Source organism: Schistocerca americana, chromosome 2 (genome assembly GCF_021461395.2).
Source record: "Schistocerca americana isolate TAMUIC-IGC-003095 chromosome 2, iqSchAmer2.1, whole genome shotgun sequence".
NCBI lineage: Eukaryota > Metazoa > Arthropoda > Insecta > Orthoptera > Acrididae > Schistocerca > Schistocerca americana.
The window spans coordinates 251,779,678-251,800,765 of record NC_060120.1 but is presented as its reverse complement, the minus strand read 5'-3'; the positions used below and the strand labels follow the sequence as shown (position 1 = coordinate 251,800,765).

At 43.4% G+C, this 21,088-nt stretch overlaps 1 protein-coding gene across 2 annotated transcripts in view; it reads left to right on the top strand.

Moving 5' to 3' along the window:
• Positions 1–21,088, top strand: part of LOC124593696 (nascent polypeptide-associated complex subunit alpha, muscle-specific form-like) — a 338,173-nt gene that overhangs the window by 132,934 nt on the left and 184,151 nt on the right. The window lies entirely within an intron of this gene.

Below are 21,088 nucleotides of genomic sequence, written 5' to 3'. Positions count from 1 at the left end.
ACTTAAGTCTCAATATGCTAAACAGATCATTTTAGTTTAGACCTGAAATTCAAGTGAGCAACTACTAAAACGCGTAACGGAGGATATTTTAAGGGGAAAAAGCTTCTGATTTACAAAGAATCTTCTACTTTTCCTAAAGGGTGTAGGACGTCAAGTGGGCCGACTTGGTGCAGGAGAGGCACCCCAGGACATTTTAATTTCCACTGTCTATACTTTTACAAATAAATTCATAAAACTTGGTTATCATGTCCAAGAAGGATTCAGGATTCACAATCATAGCAGTGGAAGTTAAAAAACGTAACAAAATAATTTTTTTACTTGTGAAATTTCATCTTTTTTTTCAATTATTATTGGCAGCATTTGCTGCTGTACATACACTTTTCTTCATAAGTAAGAAAGATTCTTCGGCGAATTTGCAGAGCAAACCATACTTACAGGCGTATGAAACTCTAGAATTTATTTCATTTATGAAATATGGATGAACTGTTATGTTTTAAACTTCATGTTTAGAAAAACCTCAAATTTTATAGTTAATTATCTCAATTTTTACCACAGTTTTTAATAGATTTGGAAAATTCCACAGTTTTGCATTAAGGAGTTTGTGTTTAATAAGCATACCGAGTTTGGAAGTAATAGGATATTTATTTTGGATGTGACGTGTACCTAAGTACAGAAATTTGTTTTTTGTGGAAAATGGCCATTAAAGTTTCTGCTTACATTTGGCATTCTTTTAGAACTGTTCAGCACCATAACCAGGTACTTTTTCATTTTCTAAATCAGTTTTCTTCCTTTTCACATTCCTATGGTGCACGCTTTTTTTATTTTATCACCTCCAAAAATGATTTATCTACATTCGCTACACACACTCCATCGCATACAAAGCTTTGATGCAGATCACTCGGCTTAGTTCCCATTTTCTCTAAAACAAAGCTTTGCACATACAACTAAAACAACGCTTTGCGTTTTCTTTCACAAAAATGGTTTTTGGCAATCTTCCCCGTACACATTGGTTAAAACTGTCATTTGGGTTTTGGGTACCGGCTTAAACGCATTTCTGCAATAAGTTTTCATTTGCAAGCTCCCTGAATGCAGGTTTGATGGTTTCCATTACAACAGTTGGTAGAGAATCCCTGTGATGATATTCTTCACCACCAGCAATTGACATTTGGTAGCCACGTCATGATTCACTTCCTTTTGGGTACAAGTTGTGGTTAGAGTTATTGTCTGTGGACATTTTGTGGAAGTATAAGGGACAAATTGGTTGCTTCATATTTTTCAAGCTCCCTGTGTTCCTTCTTATTGCTAAGCTTTACTATGTCTATAGCTTGTCAATTTCTGCGTCTGTCAGTCACCCTCTCCCTTTTATTCCCTTGTGATCAGATAATTTTTTTACTGATAAATCTTGTCTTGGCCTTCTAAGTCTAGTACCAAGTCTTCTCTGTCATGTCCCACACATTCTAACTTCTGCACAATAGTCTCAGCTACATGTGGAGACATTTTTGAGTCTCAAGGAAAGCTTTACTATCACCATCACTAAGGTACTTCATATATCGCAGCCTACGGGAGGCAACAGTTTTGGTAAACAAGCTGACAACTCCATGCACTTCCATACCTCCACTTGAGGCTTTATAGTTCATATTACATTCATGATCTGGAATCCCTTTCACATACTATGAAAAAATTTGCTCAATACTTCAACATCTAGTACTTTGCCAGTGTCAACAGATGATGATGTAAAAAACACCATTCAATCAAGTGTATTTTTTTTTTTTTGCCAGGTACCATCAAAAGTGGCCACTATGTCCCTGTCACCATCATTTTCGATAATAGATTCTTCTGCAGCACTTTTCGTTGATGATTCTGCAAGTTCTTTTAGAGCTCCCAAGCAGTAAGTCATAATTATCTCTCTAATTTTGCTGCTCAAAGTGTTCTTGCTGCCTTCTGTCCCCTACCAATACAGCGCATGCCATATGTTACTCTCAAATTCACATTGAGGGAGAAATTCAGGTCGGTTAAACCAAACAATACTCCCATTTTGCAATAGTTCATTTATTCACCTCTTTACACAAGCAAGGCTTACAAAGAACTGACATGGCGGTTTCGCGCAAAGATAATCTTAGTTTAGTTCAAAGGCGATACTCAGATCGATGCTGGTGTCTACATCATTGGCGCCACATAGCCCCCCCCCCCCTCCCTGCAGTACGGAGTACTCTTGAGAGGCTGGGGGGAGGGGTGAGTATGGCGTCGGCAGGGGTGGTCCGCGGGAGCTGGACCACAGTCAGCTCGACAGCATCGTCGGGGAGCTGTGTCGGTAGATGTCGTGAGGGATGGTTTGGCCACCGAACCTGGAAGTCGTTGAAACACGCCAGGCATTGTACTGGGCGTGCTGGTCGTGCAGCGACAGGGAGCCCGACGGTTTGTGGGCAGAACGGAGTGATGACGACGATGTCTCCGGTGGGTGTGGCGAACACACGAAGCATGTCCAGGTTGACGTCGGGCGAGAGGGGAACACATTTCGCCAGGTGGCAGGGGATGGCGGAGGTTGTGTCATGAGCACCGGATGAAGGGAAACACACGACGAACAGTGTGTCATCGCGTAGTATTATAGAGATGTCGTGGATTATGTCTGGGGGGGACAGGCACAAACACCTCGAGCGAGGGCACGTTCAAGATGGGGGGGCGAGAGAAACCTCGACAGGGAGAGGCAGGCGATGGGGGAGAGGTCGAAGGGACCGGCGAAGGGTTCAGCGGCGAGGGCGTGATTGTAGGTAAGCTCGATGCGGAGTGCATGTGATCACTCGACGGAGTGTGTGAGACCAGAGTAGAGGGCGAGGTCAGAGAAGGGCTCCGTGATTGGAGCTGGAAGTCACTCGATCGAGTGTGTAAGTCGACGCAGAGGGAGTTGTTGGAGCTTCATGAGCCCCAACAGTGAGTGGCGTGGTCATGGCCTGAAGGGGGTAGAAGCAGGCTCGACATGACCATTCTTAAGTCTGTTGAGAGAGACTGTAACAGCTGAATCTTTTATGTGGATGTCATAGGTGTTGGCTGAGCGCTGGAGAACTCGGTACGGGCTGGTATATGGAGGTGATGTATTATTCGCAATTTTCCAGAGATTTCGGGATGTGAACCTTAGGGCGGGAGTGGCTGGCAGGCAGAGGGATATGGAGGTTGGTGAAGTGGCCTCTGACACGGTCCACGAAGGAAGGCAAGTCTGACTGAGGGAGAGAAGCGGAAGGGCTCACAAGTTCATCAGGGAAACAATGTTCTGGCCTTATACGAACTCGGCTATTGTGCCTTCGAGGTCTTCTTTATAGATCGTACGAATGCCGAGTAGCACAAGGGGAAGGGCCTCCGTCCATAGAGAGTCGTGTCATCGAAGAGCCGCCTTGAAAGTGTGGTGCCAGCGCTCAACTAGCCCGTTACTTTGCGGGTGATGTGCTGTGGTACGGGTGCGCAGGATGCCACAAATGTTACAAATCTCTTTGAACAGGGCCGACTCAAATTGTCTGCCCTGGTCAGTTGTTATGATAGCTAGACATCCGAAGCTCGATAACCATGACTCGACGAAAGCTCGAGCAACAGTTTCTGCTGTAATATTGGGGAGGGGGACAGCCTCGACCCAGTGAGTTGTTCGGTCGATAGATGAGAGAACATAACGAAAGCCATTAGAGGGGGGAGATGGCCGACTGTTAATATGAATATGCTGGAAACGCCCAGGAGGGATCAAAAAGGCAACGAGGGGGGTGACATGTGCTTGTGTACTTTGCAACGTTGGCGCGCGATGCAGGAGTGTGCCCATTGCTGGCAGTCCTTGTGACATTTCTCCACACAAAGCGCTCCGCTACGAGGCGGGTGGACGCACAAACACCGGGGTGGGCTAAATTATGCAGTGCGTTGAAGACAGCGTCACGAAGCGTGGTTGGGATGAGGGGACGTAATGTGCCCGTACTGTCGTCGCACCAGATCTCACCAGAAATGCCAGGGAAGGTGGCGCGGACAAAGTGTAGTGAAGAGCTAGAGTCTGAAACCAGGTTTGGTGTGTCCTGGTCGGCGGGTTGGAGGTTAGGCAGTTCAGAGAGGTCTAACAGCGAATGAACGGCGTTGACTCATGAAAGGAAATCAGTAACTATATTGTCAGCACCCTTTATGTGTCTGACATCGGTGGTGAACTGAGATATGAAGTCCATGTATCTGAAGCGGCGAGGAGGCGGGTCAGCTGGCGGGTTTGTAATGGCCGCAGCCGGGGGCTTGTGGTCTGTTAAAACAGAAAGGGCATCCCTGATTGTCAGTCTTAAAATGCTTGATCGCTTTGTAGACCGCAAGCAACTACCTGTCAAACGCGGAATATTTCCATTGTGCATTGGTGAGCTTGCACGAGAAGAACTGCAGAGGCGAAGTTTGGCCGTCGACTGTCTGGCTAAGGACAGCGCCGATGGCAGTATTGCTCGCGTCTGTGGTGATGAAAAGCTGCGCATTGGTATGAGGATGTGCAATGGTGCAGGTCTCGGCAAGAAGATTTTTGAGGGCAGTGAAAGAGGCAGTCATAGCATAGGTCCATGGAATGGGCCGAGATCCAGAAGTGTTGGTGCCTGCCAAGGCGTCCGTCAGTGGAGCCTGAATCTCCGCAGCCCGAGGTAGATGTCGGCGATAATAATTAACCATCCCCAGAAAGCGCCGGAGCTCTTTGAATGACGAAGTTCTGGGTAGGTTTAATATTGTTCGTACTTTCTCAGGGGGTGGTGAAATGCCGTTGGCAAGAGACCCGAAAACCAAGAAAAATGACAGTGGGTTGATGTAGCTGCAATTTGTCCTGGTTGGTCTCTATGCCTGCTGCCGCGAGGGTGCTCATAACAGTTTGCACATGTCGAAAATTGTCCTTGACGGAGGAGCTGAACACAAGAATATCATCAAGATGCATGAATCGATGATACGCAGATCAATGCTGGTGTCGACCTCATCGGCGCCACAACTTCATAATCATTCTTTACGATTTTCGATCTCGTGCAAGACACACCAACGTTGCATTTGCCCCCCTGCAGGTCCAAAGGTTAGAATAGGCCCAAGCTATACCTGCGTGTCGTAAGAGGCGACTAAAAGGAGTCACATCTTTTGGCCTTTATGTGATGGTCCCCTGTAGGGTTTGACTTTCATTTCTCAAAATTTTCGCGAAGAGTGAGCCAATTGGGGAAGGGCGCTTTACATGGTGAATAGTGTCCATCATCAGCTGAAACCTCTCGCATCCTTCATCAACGTCGATCTGCACTTCCGCTCATTCTCCGGCTATTGGGCGAGGCCATCCTCCTGGGTGCATTTTTCTCCATCCTCTGTGCAGTATCACTTTCTGCACTGTCGACGATAATGGACTTCTTAACACATTTCCACCTGATACCAAGCACGGTAGCCAGTCTGCTGATGCCTCCACCATTAACTCCCTACGTATGCTAAGGAGTAGATGTCTATCCCCCTGGGGCATCAGGACTCCCGGCAATGGCTATCCTGCCAGCCAAGGCGTAAATGTCTATCCTCCAGGGGCATCAGGACTCCGGCAATGGCTATCCTGCCAGGTGGCCTTTGCTGCGGCTGTGTGGCGCCCATGGATAGGGCCGCTGGTTGGAGTGGGTGGCTTCAGGGCAGATGACACGCCATGAAGCAAAGTACTTCATCTCTTGCTGGTGGTCAAACACCAGCAGTCTCTAAGCAGTCAAGATCTAACTTCAATGCTAAGAAATACGAGCCCAAATTGTCACCCCTCCCCCTCCGCCCCGCTGGTCACACCATGGGATGAACACCAGGCTAATGATGGCAGTGAAGCTTATTCACCCTGGTACCTCGTATATACGAGAGTTGATGGGGAATCTTTCTTGTCAATGAAACATCAGTTTTTTGTGGAGGATTTAGAGGACAAGTTTGGGGAGGTGGAGGGCTTGTCCAAAATCTGGTCAGGGTCAGTCTCGATCAAATAGCATCCACTGCCCAGTCATGGGCAGTACTTGCCTATGACAAGCTGGGGGATGTTTCTGTTCCTTCACGCCCTTTAAGAGTCTAAATATGGTCCAGGGTATATGATATTTCACAGGGACCTTCTTTTGCACTCTGGCGATGAGCTGTGCACCAACTTAGAGTGACGAGGTGTCAATTTTGTCCAGTGCATCCACCGGGGTCCGAGGGATAATCAAGTTCTATAAGGGATATTACAGGAACCGTAGTGACTAAAATAGTGTGTCAGTCTTGAATCTGTGGCCGTCAGGATAAGGACGACACAGGAAATAATTGTCTGCAATGTATATATTCCTCCAGATGGTGCAGTACCCCCTGAACATATTGGCTGCACTAATTGATCAACTCCCTAAACCATTCCTACTTTTGGGAGATTTTAATGCTCATAACCCCATGTGGCCGAGGCAGAGATGTCGAAAAATTGCTGTCACAACTCGACCTCTGCCTCTTAAATACAGGTGCCCCCACACATTCCAGTGTGGCACATGGCACATATTCGGCCATTGATCTCTCGGTTTGCAGACCTGGCCTTCTCACATCTATCCACTGGAGAGCGCATGACGACCTGTGTGGTAGTGACCACTTCCCCATCCTCCTGTCACTCCCCTGGCGTCATGCCGATGGCTTCCTATCCAGATAAGCTTTAAACAGGGCAGGCTGGAAGCCTTCACGTCTGCTATCACTGCTGAATCTCCCCCACATGGTGCCATCGATGTTGTCATTGAGCAGGTCACTATAACGATCGTTTGTGCGGCGGAAAATGCGATCCCTCGTTCTTTACGGTGCCCCCAGCGAAAGACAGTCCCTTGGCGGTCCCCAGAAGTCGCCGAGGCAATTAAAGTGTGTCGGCGAGCTCTACAGTGACATAAGCGGCATGTTTCCCTAGAGCACCTAATAGTCTTTAAGTGGATCTGTGCCTGCTATCGCCAGCTTATAAAACAACGGAAACAGGAGTGTTGGGAGAGGCATGTGTCGACCATTGGGTGCCCTACGTCTCCTTCCCAAGTCTGGATGAACATCAGACACCTTTTTGGTTGCCAGACCCCAACAGGTGTCCCTGGAATTAATATCAGTGGCGTGTTATCTACTGACGCAAACGCAATTGCCAAGCACTTTGCTGAGCACTATGCTGAAGCCTCTGCCTCGGAGAACTACCCCCCAGCCTTTCACACACTCAAACGGCAGGTGGAAAGTCCTCTCATTCACTACACGCCACAGTGAAAACTATAATGCCACATTTACAGAGTGGGAGCTCCTCAGCGCCCTTGCGTATTGCGCTTACACAGCTCATGGGCTGGATCAGATCCACAGTCAGATGACTAAACATCTCTCGTCTGACTACAAGCGACATCTCCCCATCATCTTCAACCAGATTTGGTGCGATGAAGTCTTTCCATCGCAATGGCAGGAGAGCACCATCATTCTGGTGCTCAAACCTGGTAAAGACCCGCTTGATGTGGATAGTTACCGGCCCATCAGCCTCACAAACTTTCTTTGTAGGCTGCTGGAATGTATGGTGTGTCAGCAGTTGGGTTGGGTCCTGGAGTCACGTGGCCTACTGGCCATGTCAGGGCTGCTTCCCCCAGTGTTGCTCTACCACTGATGATTGTGTGTCCCTTGAGTCTGCCGTCCGAACAGCCTTTTCCAGTCGCCAACATCTGGTTGCCATCTTTCTTGACTGTCTTAAAGCATACTACACGAACTGGCAACATGAGATCTTTGCCATATTGTATGAGTGGGGTCTCTGGGGCCCCTTACCAATTTATATCAAAAACTTCCTGTCACTCCGTACGTTCTGTGTCCAAGTCAGTGCCTCCCATAGTTTCCCCTGTATTCTTGAGAATGGCATTCCGAAGGGTCCGTATTGAGTGTCCCTCTATTTTTAGTGGCTATTAACAGTGTAGCAGCAGCTGCAGGGCTGTCAGTCTCACCATCTCTGTCTGTGGATGACTTCTGCATTCTGTACTGCTCCTCCAGTACTGATGTTGCTGAGCGGCACCTACAGGGAGCCATTCACAAGGTACAGTCATGGGCTGTAGCCCATGGCTTCCAGTTTTCAGCTACGAAGTCATGTGTCATCCATTTCTGTCGGCATCACACTGTTCATCCAGAACCAGAACTTTACCTTAATGATGATCCACTCACTGTAGTGTAGACATATCGATTCTTAGGACTGCTTTTCAATGCCCAATTGACTTTGCTACCTCACCTTTGTGAGCTTATGCAGAAGTGCTGGCAGTACCTCAATGCCCTCTGCTGCCTGAGCAACATCAATTGGGGTGGAGATCTCTCTACACTGCTGTAGCTCTACAGAACCCTTGTTCAATCCTGCCTTGACTACGGGAGTCTGGTTTACAGTTCGGCCGCACCCTCAATGTTGCATTTACTGGACCCTGTGAACCACTGAGATGATCACCTAGCGATAGGAGCTGCACACATTCGTAGTTCTCCTGCGCATCCGAATTACCATCTCCTTTTCCCATCCACAGAAATTCATCTCGTGCATCGGTGGCCCAGGTCAGGGCTTATGATTGCGGTTCGCATCCTTTCCCTTCTGTCTGGATTGGAGTCCTTCCCATTACCACCTCTCCTCAAGGTCCATTCACGTACACCTCCACGGTGTACACCTGAGCCGCAGATTCTTCTGGAATTTTCACATGGCCCTAAGGACTCCATTAACCCTGCAGCTCTCTGCTATCACTTCCTCTCAATTCTCAACATGTACCAGGGTCATGTAATGGTTTACACCGATGACTCTATGGCTACATAGGCTTTTTGTCATGGAGGACATATTGAACAGTACTCCTTGCCTGATGGCTGCAGTGTTTTCACTGAATAGCTGGTGGCCATATTTGTGCTGTTGAGCGCATCTGCTCATGCCCTGGCGAGTGGTTTGCACTGTGTACTGACTCCTTGAGCAGCCTACAAGCTATCGACCAGTGCTTCCCTTGCCATCTCTCAGTAGCATCCATTCAGGAGGCCATCTATGCCCTGGAATGGTCCTGTCGTTCAGTGGTGTTTATGTGGTCCCAGGACATGTCAGAATCCCAGGTAACAAACTTGCTGACAGGCTGGCCAAACAGGATATGCAGAAACCGCTTCTGGAGATGGGCATCTCTGAAAGTGACCTGCATTCTGTCCTACGTTGCAGGGTTTCTTGGCTTTGGCAGATGGACTGGCATAGCAGTACAGAATGGCATAGGAGTACGCACAACAAACTATATGTCATTAAGGAGACTACGAATGTGTGGAAGTCTTCCATGTGGTCCTCTCGCAGAATCAGTTGTCCTCTGCTGGCTCCACATTGGCCATACATGGGTAACGCATGGTTACCTCCTCTGTCACGAGGACCCACTTCGCTGTCGCTGTATCTCAAAAATGACGGTCATCCTCCTCTTGCTGGACTGTCCACTTTTAGCTGCTCTGTGGCAGACTTTTAACTTTCCCAGCACCCTGTCTTTGGTGCGGGGCAACAGTGCCTCAACAGCAGATTTAGTTGTACGTTTTATTCGTGAGGTGATTTTTATCATTTGATGTAAGTTTTAGCATATGTCCCTTGCCCCTCTATGTTCTTTACCCTAGTGCTTTTAGGGTGGAAGTTTAATGTGTTGCGGAGTGGCTGGCTGCTCCTTATTATTCTCATGGTCAGCCAGCCAGATCTCTTCTACATATTTCTTGTGTCTCTCTGTGATTTTCTTGTTCAATTTTGTCCATTTTAGTGTTCGCTGCGCTTCTGTCATTCTTGTGACTTTCTCCTCTCTTCCAGCTGTTTTTTGTATGTCTCGATTATTTTACTCCCACCCTTGTGGAATTATTTTAATTGGAATGAGGGACCGATGATCTAGGAGTTTGGTCCCCCCCCCCCCCCCCCTTTTAAACCAACCAACCAACTGTTGCATTTGCTGCTTATCACAGATAAGTTTGTAGCAAGGCCTTTCGTATCACTCTCATCTTCCACCATAGAAACACTATGCCCATTAAAGCAATGCTTGCACATAACATTTTCCAACATTGTGACAGTATATTAATGTCAACAATAATATTACATGAACCTTCAGATTCACAGCCTCCATTTTCTTTAGCACCAAAAACAAGTTTCCTTCTTGAAGCACTCAACAGTGGTTTGTTTACCGGCTCTGAGAGGTCTTGAGCCACTGGTGTAACATTTGTTGTAGCACCCTTTACTGTGTATCTGTTGCCCTGATGGCATATTTACGGTTGAAGCAAAGAATTCTAATTGTCTTGTGCAATAATATGTCACAAACTAACACAAAAAAACACAGCCAAATGAAAATTGTTTCGAAATTCACAACACCACACTGCAAGCCTTTCAAAAAAAGAGAACAAACAAAATCTGCAATCAAAACAATGCACGTCTAAAGGAACAGAGAAATTATCGATATCAATAGTCTTTTGTTTCATGTATGACAATCGCTGGCGCAAATATAAACATTAGAATTTTACAGAGCGAAATACACTTACGTGTGACAGAAGAATGCTGTGCAAAGGGGATGTGGCACTGCATCTTGGTCCACTTCATACCAAATAATGTGTGTTATAATCTCTCAAATATATATGTTTTATGCATAAAATAATTCAAGAAGATGTGTGCTACAAAATAGTCATAGTTTTGAAAAACTGAATTTTTTAAATTTTTTGATGTCCTACCCCCTTTCAGTAACTGAATCAACATCACTGATTTAGTATATTGCTGATAGCACACATGAAACTGCATTCAAAAATGTGCAAATCCTGAATACCAGGATCTCTTTGACATGTTTTGTTGTCTCATACTACTGTAATGATTTGATGGAATGACTGTCATATTTTCTTTTTTCTTTGAACTAAATACTTTACCATAATAAATGACACTTAATTCTTATCTTCAGTACTCTGTTGACACTCTTTTTATTCTAAAACTTAGTGTTACAAAATCCCCAAATAGATTCTGTATTATTTCATGGAATTTTTTCTTGGTCTCAGTACCACATATTCCAATCCAATCATGGATTCAGCGAATATTACGCACTATTTATGGTGATCCATCAGTGTGGTGAGGTTATTAAGTTGTTTTTGCCCTTCATACTCATCAAGAGATGTCACCCATGTGTTTGGCTCCATAGATGGGTGTTCAGCGTGGCAGAATGCCATGCGAGGAGCCTGGATTCGATTCCCAGCTGGGTTGCTAACACCATGTCTAGGGGTGTGTGTGTTTGGGTGTCTGTGTGCTTGCATGCGCCAGTTTCTATGTGCCACACGTTTGTCAGCTATAGATGAGTGGTTGCTTTCCTTTCATTTTATGTGTTATTCATCCGGGAATTTCCATTGTTGCTGGACAGTAAGTTAATCAGTATGATCCAATTGAATACGTGGATTATTCCTACGTATTAGTTCCATCTTTTGATCCAGATGCACTAATATTTTGATCTAAATGCAATAATATGCAAAAGTATGTACTGGTGTGACCACTATATTAATTAACTCTTTGCAGGAGACTCATGAGTGTCTAGCGAGTTATTTGAATCGTAAGGGGCCAATTCTCTTGGATGTTTGTTGGATGTACTGAAATACTGAGGTAGGGGCCTTCTTCCATTCTCAGAACTGCTGAATAGGTATACATACCTAAGTCACAAAGATGTTACACTAATGAATGGTTACACACTGTAGTGTGAAGTTTACAATGCTATTGACAATTGAGAAAAGGAATTGAAAGGACAGCATGGAAACATGTAACAATAGATAGGTGACTTTTTTTCCCTTTCTTATTTATGCGTGTGACTAGGCCGGGAGCCCCATCTTTGGGGAGGTCACCCACCTGAAGGATATGTGTAAACAGTGTGATGGAAGAGGAAAGTATATGAAAGGGATTGGGATCGAGTTTTGTGGACAGAAGAGAGTTAAGGGAAAAGATAAGTACATAGTAGAGATAAATGACTGCTCAGATTTGGCACAAATTGTAATTATGGAAAGGTCTTGATTGTACAATTCTTTATTAAGTGTTATGTGGTTTGGAAAATCATCATCAGGTAAAAACTGTGGAACAATGTTCAAAAGTTATGAAAGATAAGTAACATACAAGGGTAGTGCATGATCGTGACAGGCACATTACGCACAGTTACTTTAGTACTTCCATGTAGAGCTTGTATTAGGCTCCACAAACTGAGCACATGGACTATATATAATAATACAGTTATCATTTCATAAAGACAGCATGTGGTAGTACAGTTGTCGATTCAGTAAAAGCAACTGTCAAATTGGTTAAACCACATTAAAGTGCCAAATAAGAAAATAAACAGCAACAGATGATGTAAGCATTAACCAAAGAAATTTCACTTCAACAAGTAATTATACTAAGACTACTTCCTCAACTAAACAGAGTAAGAACCTCTATGAAAGAATATATTTTAAATGAAATCATTTAATAACAGTTAAATGAGAGTAAAATGTACATCAAAATATAACAGTAATGTAGTAGGTAAGAAATAAACACACACACACACACACACACACACACACACACACACACACACACACACACACTCTTGTGCCGATAATTACCTCTTGCCAACACACTGTCAACGTAGTGGCTGACAGCGCTCAGTTAATGACTGAGAGCAGTGTCATTTGTGTAGAATTGCCAATGCTAACAGACAAGCAACACTGCATGAAATAACCGCAGAAACTACTGTGGGATGTATGACGAACTTGTCCATCCTTTAGGGCAGTGTAGCAAAATTTAGTGTTAACGGGCTATATCAGTTGACAACTGACACAGCTCTGTTTGCTAACAGCACAGCATCGCCTGCAGTGCCTCTCCTGGGATTGGGACCATATCAGTTGGACCCTAGATGACTGTAAGACGCCTGGTCAGATGAGTTTTGATTTTAGTTGGTAAGAGCGGATGGTAGGGTTCCAGTGTGTTGCAGGCCCCACAAAGCCATGTACCCAAGTTGTCATAAAGGCATTGTGCAAGCTGGCAGTGGCTCTATAATGTTATGGGCTGTGTTTACATAGAAGGGATTGGGTCCTCTGGTTGCTTGACTCCTTGGATACCATTTGCAGCCATCCATGGATGTCATGTTCCCAAACAACAATGGAATTCTTACGGGTGACAGTTCACGATGTCACCGGCCCACACTTGTTTGTGATTGGTCTGAACGTTCTCGACAGCTCGAGTGAATTATTTAGCCATCCACATCACCTGATGTGTATCTCATCAAAAATTTATGGGACATAATCTAGTAGTCAGTGTGTGCACAAAATCCTCTTTCGGAAGCACTTTTGCACTTACGAATGGCTAGAGGGGCAGCATGGCTCAGTATTTCTGCAGAGGACTTCCAGCGACTTGTTAAGTCCAAGCCCAAGCGAAAGGTCTAACATATTAGGAGGTATCCCATGACACTTATCACGAGTGTGTGTGTACATAGGATGTCATTTACAACTTGTGTTCTTATTCGAGTAAGTAAAATAATACATGAAGTTACAAAATATAGTAATAAAATGTATTGGTATTTGACATTATATGAGAGAAATACATATCAGGATGTTTATAGTGATGATAACATAAATCATAAACATGGTGCTTTCCTTAACACATTTCTGATGCTCTTTGAGAGTTGCTTTCCATTAGAATGTCCTAAACGGGGTACTAGCAGTAATAGGCAGCCCGGGTGGCTGACTAGCGGGATAAGAAGTCTTGCAGAACAAAACGGGAATTATATCAAAATGTTAGAAGTAGTCGGAATCAAGCTACAGTAGCCCATTACAAACAGTTTTGTAAGGTCCTTAAAAATGTTATTAGGAAGGCAAAGAGTATGTGGTGGACAAATAGACTAGCTTAATTCACAGGATAAAATTAAAATCGTATGGTCATTTCATAGTAAAAATATTTCTGTTACTGATAAATCAGATATATGTACAGTATTTAAAAATCATTTTCTGAGCATTGCTGGTGAATTAAATAAAAATTTAGTTTCTACAGGAAATCAAAGAACTTTTTGGCAAATGCCTTTCCGAGATTGATGACTGAAATACTCCTCCGTGATACAGACAAGAGGGAGATTGAGTCAGTATTTAAATCACTGGGGACTAAGGATCTCATGGTTATGATGGAGTGTCTAGCAGAATATTAAAGTACTGTGCTGCACATGCTAGCCCTGTATTTAGCCATATTTGTGATTTTGCCTTTACGAATGGTCAGTTTCCTGAGCGTTTAAAGTACTCGGTAGTGAAGCCGCTTTATAAAAAGGGAGAAAGGGATAATGTAGGCAATTTTAGACCTATTTCTATGCCATCAGTGTTTGCAAAAGTTATTGAAAAGGCTGTGTATCTAAGGATAATTGATCATTTTATATCACATAATTTGCTATCAACTGTACAGTTCGGCTTTAGAAGTCGCTTAATAATTGAAAATGCTATATTCTCTTTTCTCTGTGAGGTACTGGATGGGCTAAACAAAAGGTTTCGAACGCTTGGCATATTTTTTTCATTTAACTAAGGCATTTGACTGTGTTGATCACAACATATAGCTCCAGAAGTTGAACCATTACGGAATGTGGGGAGTAGCTTACAACTGGTTCACCTCTTACTTTAGCAATAGGCAGCAAACGGTCATTGTTCACAGTGTTGATAACGACTGTGATGCGGGTTCTGAGTGGGGTACTGTCAAGTGGGGGGCCATATGATTAGTGAAACTGAACGTTTCAGATTTCTAGGTGTTCAGATAGATAGTAAGCTGTCGTGGAAAGCCCACGTTCAGGATCATGTTCAGAGACTTAATGCTGCCATTTTTACTATTCGAACCGTATCAGAAGTGAGTGATCGCTCGACACGAAAATTAGTCTAGTTTGCTTATTTTCATTTGCCTTTGTCGTATGGTATTATAGTTTGGGGTAACCCTTCCCATTCTAAAAGGATATTTTTGGCTCAGCAAGGGCGGTTCGAGCAATAAGTGGTGCTATATATATATATATATATATATATATATATATATATATATATATATTCCTTACTGTCGTTTCTTGTTAACAATATTAGCTTATTCCCAAGAAAAAGCAGCTTTCACTCGGTAAATACTCGGCAGAAATCAAACCTGCATTTGGATCGGACTTCCTTAACTCTTGTGCAAAAAGGTGTGCAGTATACTGCTGCATCCATTTTCAATAAGCTAGAGACCAATCGTCTGCTTTCTTATCTCCTCCAGCACTGTCCACTTTGGTGATACACTCGCTTTCGAATCGAAACTGAAGAGTTTCCTGTTGGGTCACTCCTTCCATTCTGTCGAGGAGTTCCTTGAAAAATTAAAGCTGATTCTTACTGTATTGTCGCTTGCGTTTACTCAAACTTATCGACTGACTTTTTTCGGGTTCATAAACATTTATTTTCATCTGTTATTACTTTTATGTTGTAATTTCATGTACTGACACGTTCCGTGACCTTCGAGATTTGCTCCTCAATTTGGTTCTACAGAACTTGATGTGTAAATAAATAAATACATAAATAAATAAAATGCACGTCAACGGCATCAGGTATGTTTTTTAAGCTTGAGCAAAAATAAAATACAAACTTAAAAGGTCGTGAATGATGCACATAATTGAGTCTATGTATGCCTGGACAATGGTAAATAAACGTATCTCTCTCTCTCTCTCTCCCTATCGCAAGTGTTGACGTATTTTATGACAACAATCAAACAATGGAAAATCCAGGATGGAATGCAACAATCTTATGAAAAGTAAAGTTGCCACTCACCATATAGCGGAATGCTGAGTCGCAGGTAGGCGCAAGAAAAAGACTGTCACAAATAAATCTTTCGGCCAGTAAGACCTTCGTCAAAAATAGGCGACTCTCTCTCTCTCACGCTAACGCAACTCACACACACACGACTGTAGTCTTGGCAACTGAAGCCACATTCAGTAGCCTGAGACTGCAGTCGTGTGTGTGTGTGTGTATGGGGGGGGGGGGGGGGGTTGTCTGTCGTATATTTTTTACGAAGGCTTTACTGGCCGAAAGCTGTATGTGTGACAGTCTTTATGTTGTGTCTGTCTGCGACTCAGCATCTCCGCTATATAGTGAGTGGCAACTTTCCTTTTCAGAATGTTGTCACATTTTATCACATATGTTTTGTAACTTCCAGTATTATTTTATTCACTGGTGTAGCAACACATTATAAATGATATCTTATTTGTTTGAATATCTTACAGTTAAGTAGTTCTTACATAATGTGTTCCTGTTATATGAAGATATAAATTTTATTGTCATTTAAAAATGCAAAATTCTGGATGAGTGTAACAATGTTACTGTCATTTAATTTGTATCTTAGTCACTGTCACATGTTGATTCAAATTTTATTATAATTTACCTTTCATCCAATCGCGGCATTTGAAACATCTTCTTTCGCAAAAGTTCTAATCAAGCTTAGAAGTAGGGTGTACTTTCAGGTGCAACATTCGGTTCAAGCTATCGAAGATAGGCCGCCTCATATGTAATGGGATTAGTGGACAGAGGCAGTGTTACTGTGTGTCATATGAGATTTGCATTTGAATAACCAGGGATCGTGTGCTGCTCTAGTTTCAAACTGGTTGCTGTATCTTGAAAATTCCAGGTTTGTGGATTTGGAGTAGGAATTAAAATCCATGGAGAAGAAATAAAAACTTTGAGGTTTGCCGATGACATTGTAATTCTGTCAGAGACAGCAAAGGACTTGGAAGAGCAGTTGAACGGAATGGACAGTGTCTTGAAAGGAGGGTACAAGATGAACATCAACAAAAGCAAAACGAGGATAATTGAATGTAGTCGAATTAAGTCGGGTGATGCTGAGGGAATTAGATTAAGAAATGAGACACTAAAAGTAGTAAAGGAGTTTTGCTATTTGGGGAGCAAAATAACTGATGATGGTCGAAGTAGAGAGGATGTAAAATGTAGACTGGCAATGGCAAGGAAAGCGTTTCTGAAGAAGAGAAATTTGATACCATCGAGTATAGATTTAAGTGTCAGGAAGTCGTTTCTGAAAGTATTTGTATGGAGTGTTGCCATGTATAGAAGTGAAACATGAACGATAAATAGTTTGGACAAGAAGAGAATAGAAGCCTTCGAAATGTGGTGCTACAGAAGAATGCTGAAGATTAGATGGGTAGATCACATAACTAACTAATGAGGAGGTACTGAATAGGATTGGGGAGAAGAGGAGTTTGTGGCACAACTTGACAAGAAGAAGGGACCGGTTGGTAGGACATGTTCTGAGGCATCAAGGGATCACCAATTTAGTATTGGAGGGCAGCGTGGAGGGTACAAATCGTAGAGGGAGACCAAGAGATGAATACACTAAGCAGATTCAGAAGGATGTAGGTTGCAGTAAGTACTGGGAGATGATGAAGCTTGCACAGGATAGAGTAGCATGGAGAGCTGCATCAAACCAGTCTCAGGACTGAAGACGACAACAACAACAACAGGTAATCCACCATGACACTGTATGCACCTTCGAGGTTCTGAACATCAGTGATAAATTGTGCGACATAGTCGTTGTGGCAGAAACGACATGGGGAACAGTCTTCCCCGGATTGCATATGCAATCTGCTAGCAGTCGGCGGTCCACGTAAACTGTGAGTGGTCGCTCACACTGTCATCCATGAAGTATCACGCTGCATCACACACAGCTAGTTCTCTGTCATAAGACGACCACGTACACTCAGTCTCAGTTAGCTTCTGTGAGAAGAAATGTAATGGTTGTTGCTTGATTGCAACTGTCTGCTGAAGAAATGCGCCGATTGCTATTTCACGCATGTGAGAGGTAATTGACAAGGGAGATGATGTGACCAGATGGGCTAACTTCGTAGCACTTAGCAAGCTGGGGTTAATTTGATCAACAGAGTGTTAAAGTTTTTGAGTCCATGTGAAAGCCTCTATGCCGCATATGTTTTTTCCAGCCAACGCATGTGTCAAAAGTGCCTGTGTGGCTGTCTCTTGTTGCGTGTGATACCTAGAAATTAACTGTACCAATAAATCAGTCTAACTCCTCATAGTTTGTTGTAGGAATTCATGGATAAGCTCTTTGCATTGTATTGTGGTCGAACCCCAGCTCAACTGACAGTGTGTCCTAGAAATGTTACTTTTTTGGTCAAAGTTGGCACTTTATGCACCACTACCCTGAAACGTTGCAGGGCCTAAAAAATAATCGTAATATGTTCCTCTTGCAAAAAAAAAAAAAAAAAAAAAAAAAAGGCGGGAGAGAGAGAGAGAATATTTTATTCATGAAGTATTGCCATATTTGGACTGCGTTTCCTAACCATAAGGCATGAACAAGAATCTGTGAGCATGAATGGTGTTAGTAAACCTAGTTTTGGGCGTGTCCTCAGTAGGCATGGAAATTTGCAGGTAAGCTTTTTTTACAGTCAAGTACCTGCCAAGGTGTGAAACGAGCCTTGGGTGTTCAGTATTGGGTAACAGTCAGGTACTGTGCATTTGTTCAGGGCATGACGATCACCACATAATCTCTATTTCCATCTTTCTGAGGAACTAAGTGTGTGTGTGTGTGTGTGTGTGTGTGAAGTCCACTGGTTGTCCGACGGCCTCATTATGTCTGCTTGCAATAATTTTTCAGTAACAGTTTTTAGACTGTCTGGTGCCAGTTTGCAGACTCGTAAACTTGGCGTGCCACAGTAAAACCACGTTTATGTGTCTTTGAAGGGGGATGATAAAATAAATGTACAAGTGAGATTAACGTTAAAATGAACCTTTTAATATATTTCTGTTAAACTGAAGTGCGTGAAAACGGAAGATACATACAAGGTGACAGTTATTGAACTGTATGAAAAAAAAAACTTAAATTAGTTACAAACTAAGGCGTGCACATACTTTATTCAACGTGTAAGCATCACTACAGATATTCGGATTTAGGTTATGACATGTTCAATATGCCTGCAATCATTGGCGATGATGTGGTGTAGATGAATAGTAAAATTTTGCACGACTCACTGAAGTGTCGGAACATCGATGCTGTCGATGACCTCCTGAAGGATATTTTCAGCTCAGCAATGGTTTGGAGTTACTGCTGTACACCTTGTCTTTAATATATCCCCTCAAAAATGAGTCGCATGTGTTCAGATCCAGAGAATATGGCAGTCAATCGAGCCCCATCCCAGTGGTCTCTGGTCCCCAAAATGCCCCTCCAGGACATCACACACTCTCCTGCTTTGATAGGGTCGAGCTCCGTCTTGCATGAACCACATCTTGTCGAAATCAGGGTCACTTTGGATAATTGGGATGAAATCATCTTCCAAAACCATGCCATCAAGGAACATCGCACTGATTATTTCGTGACATTGCACCCCACACAGTCACCCGTTGAGGGTGAAGAGACTTCTCGATTGTAAAATGCAGATTTTCGGTCCCCTAAATGCGTAAGTTTTGCTTACTGACGACCCCATCCAAATGAAAGTGGGCTTCGTCGCTAAACCAAACCATAGTCACATCACAGTTGCTGTTGCATGGCCCTGGGTTTAATGGTTGATGGGTTTGAATTTTGTATGGGAAGAGATGCAGTTATTCAACAACAATTTGTTGCAGTGTCTCCCAGTTCATTCCCACCTGTTTTGCAGCTCGTCTGATCGCTTTCCTGGGGCTGGCTTGAAACACAGCGCGTATCTCCTCCATATTTTCAGGCGTTACCACGTTTTTGGAGTGCTGAAGTTGCCAACACTGTCATCACGAACACTACCGATTGTCTCAAACCTACAAATCAAATTCTTGATTGTTAACACACTCGGATCGGTTGTCTTCAGCTTGAAATGGATCACAAACTTCCTTTGAGCCGCAGTTGGACTGTTATTGTTCGCATAGTAGGCCTTCATAAGCGCTTTACGATCAGGCAAACTGTACCATGACATTTTCACGTTCAAATGGCCGCCAACAGCAAGGCTCTGCGGCCAACCGTGCAGTTTGGACGTCATAACGGAAACCGATCAGAAGTTAGGATGATTTTATTTCGACCCTGAACATTGTACAGTAATAGGCACAGTAGGTCAAGTGGGATTATGCCTAAGTTATGAACAATTAAAAGCTATTTAGGTCTAAAGAATGACTCAGTTTTTTGAAGCAATATTGCATTTGTAAATAAAGTTTTTATGCGCAGTCACTGAGCACGTTTTGTCATCACTAATGTTTTCTGATCTTATGTAACGTTGTGTTACTTCCGGTGCAGTAAATGCTTCTGACAGACTGGGAGTGTTCAGATTCACCATTTCGGATTCCTCAGAACTATTTATCCCAGCTGATACTGACACTACCTCTTTAATTATTTCATCCTCCTTTTGTACACAACACACGGCAGAATCACAATCACAAAATCAATTCCACCTAAAATACAAGTCGAGTTATTGTATTCTAGTACATCGAAATCCACATCAGAATGTTCGACATTTTCAGGGTCAGTTTGAGTTTCATCTTTTGTGATGCCAGCTTTTCGAAAGCACTTGCGTGTTGTGTTTGGCTTCAATTGATCCCAAGCAGTCCTTATGTAATTCATTGCTTATAATAAAAGTAAATTAAAAAGCTACATATACAAATCTGTGCTGGATTTAATTTGATTTATAGATCTATTGTAAAAATGTTAGTGAAGTTCAGAGAGAAGTGACAGGAATTGCTATATATACTAGTTTACCTACACTGCAGGTATCTGGTTTGCCTGCAACAAAGCCTGTTTTGAATCTTCCTTCCGACTGTCGAGATGTGCGATGACACGTTGAAGCAGCAGTTTGCTGTACTTTGTTTTTGTGGCAGCGATAATGCCCAAGTCCAGGTGTTGAACATGGCTTGTGCAGTTTGCTGGAAAAAAAAAACCCAGTTCTTTGTTGCTGAATTGTAGTGCCGGAGAATGAGTCGAACAATTGTCTAGAAGCAAAAATATTTTCATCTTCTCACGAGTCATGCGGGCGTTAAGTTTATCATCCATGCCTTCTTGTTTGTGTCATACTCGGTGGGATACGACTTTACGCCATTGAAACATCGAGGCTTCGCTGACTTCCCGGTCACTAGTGGGTGGAGTTTATCAGAGCCATCTGCGTTTGCGGTAAGGAGTATCGTCATCCTTTGTTTGCTT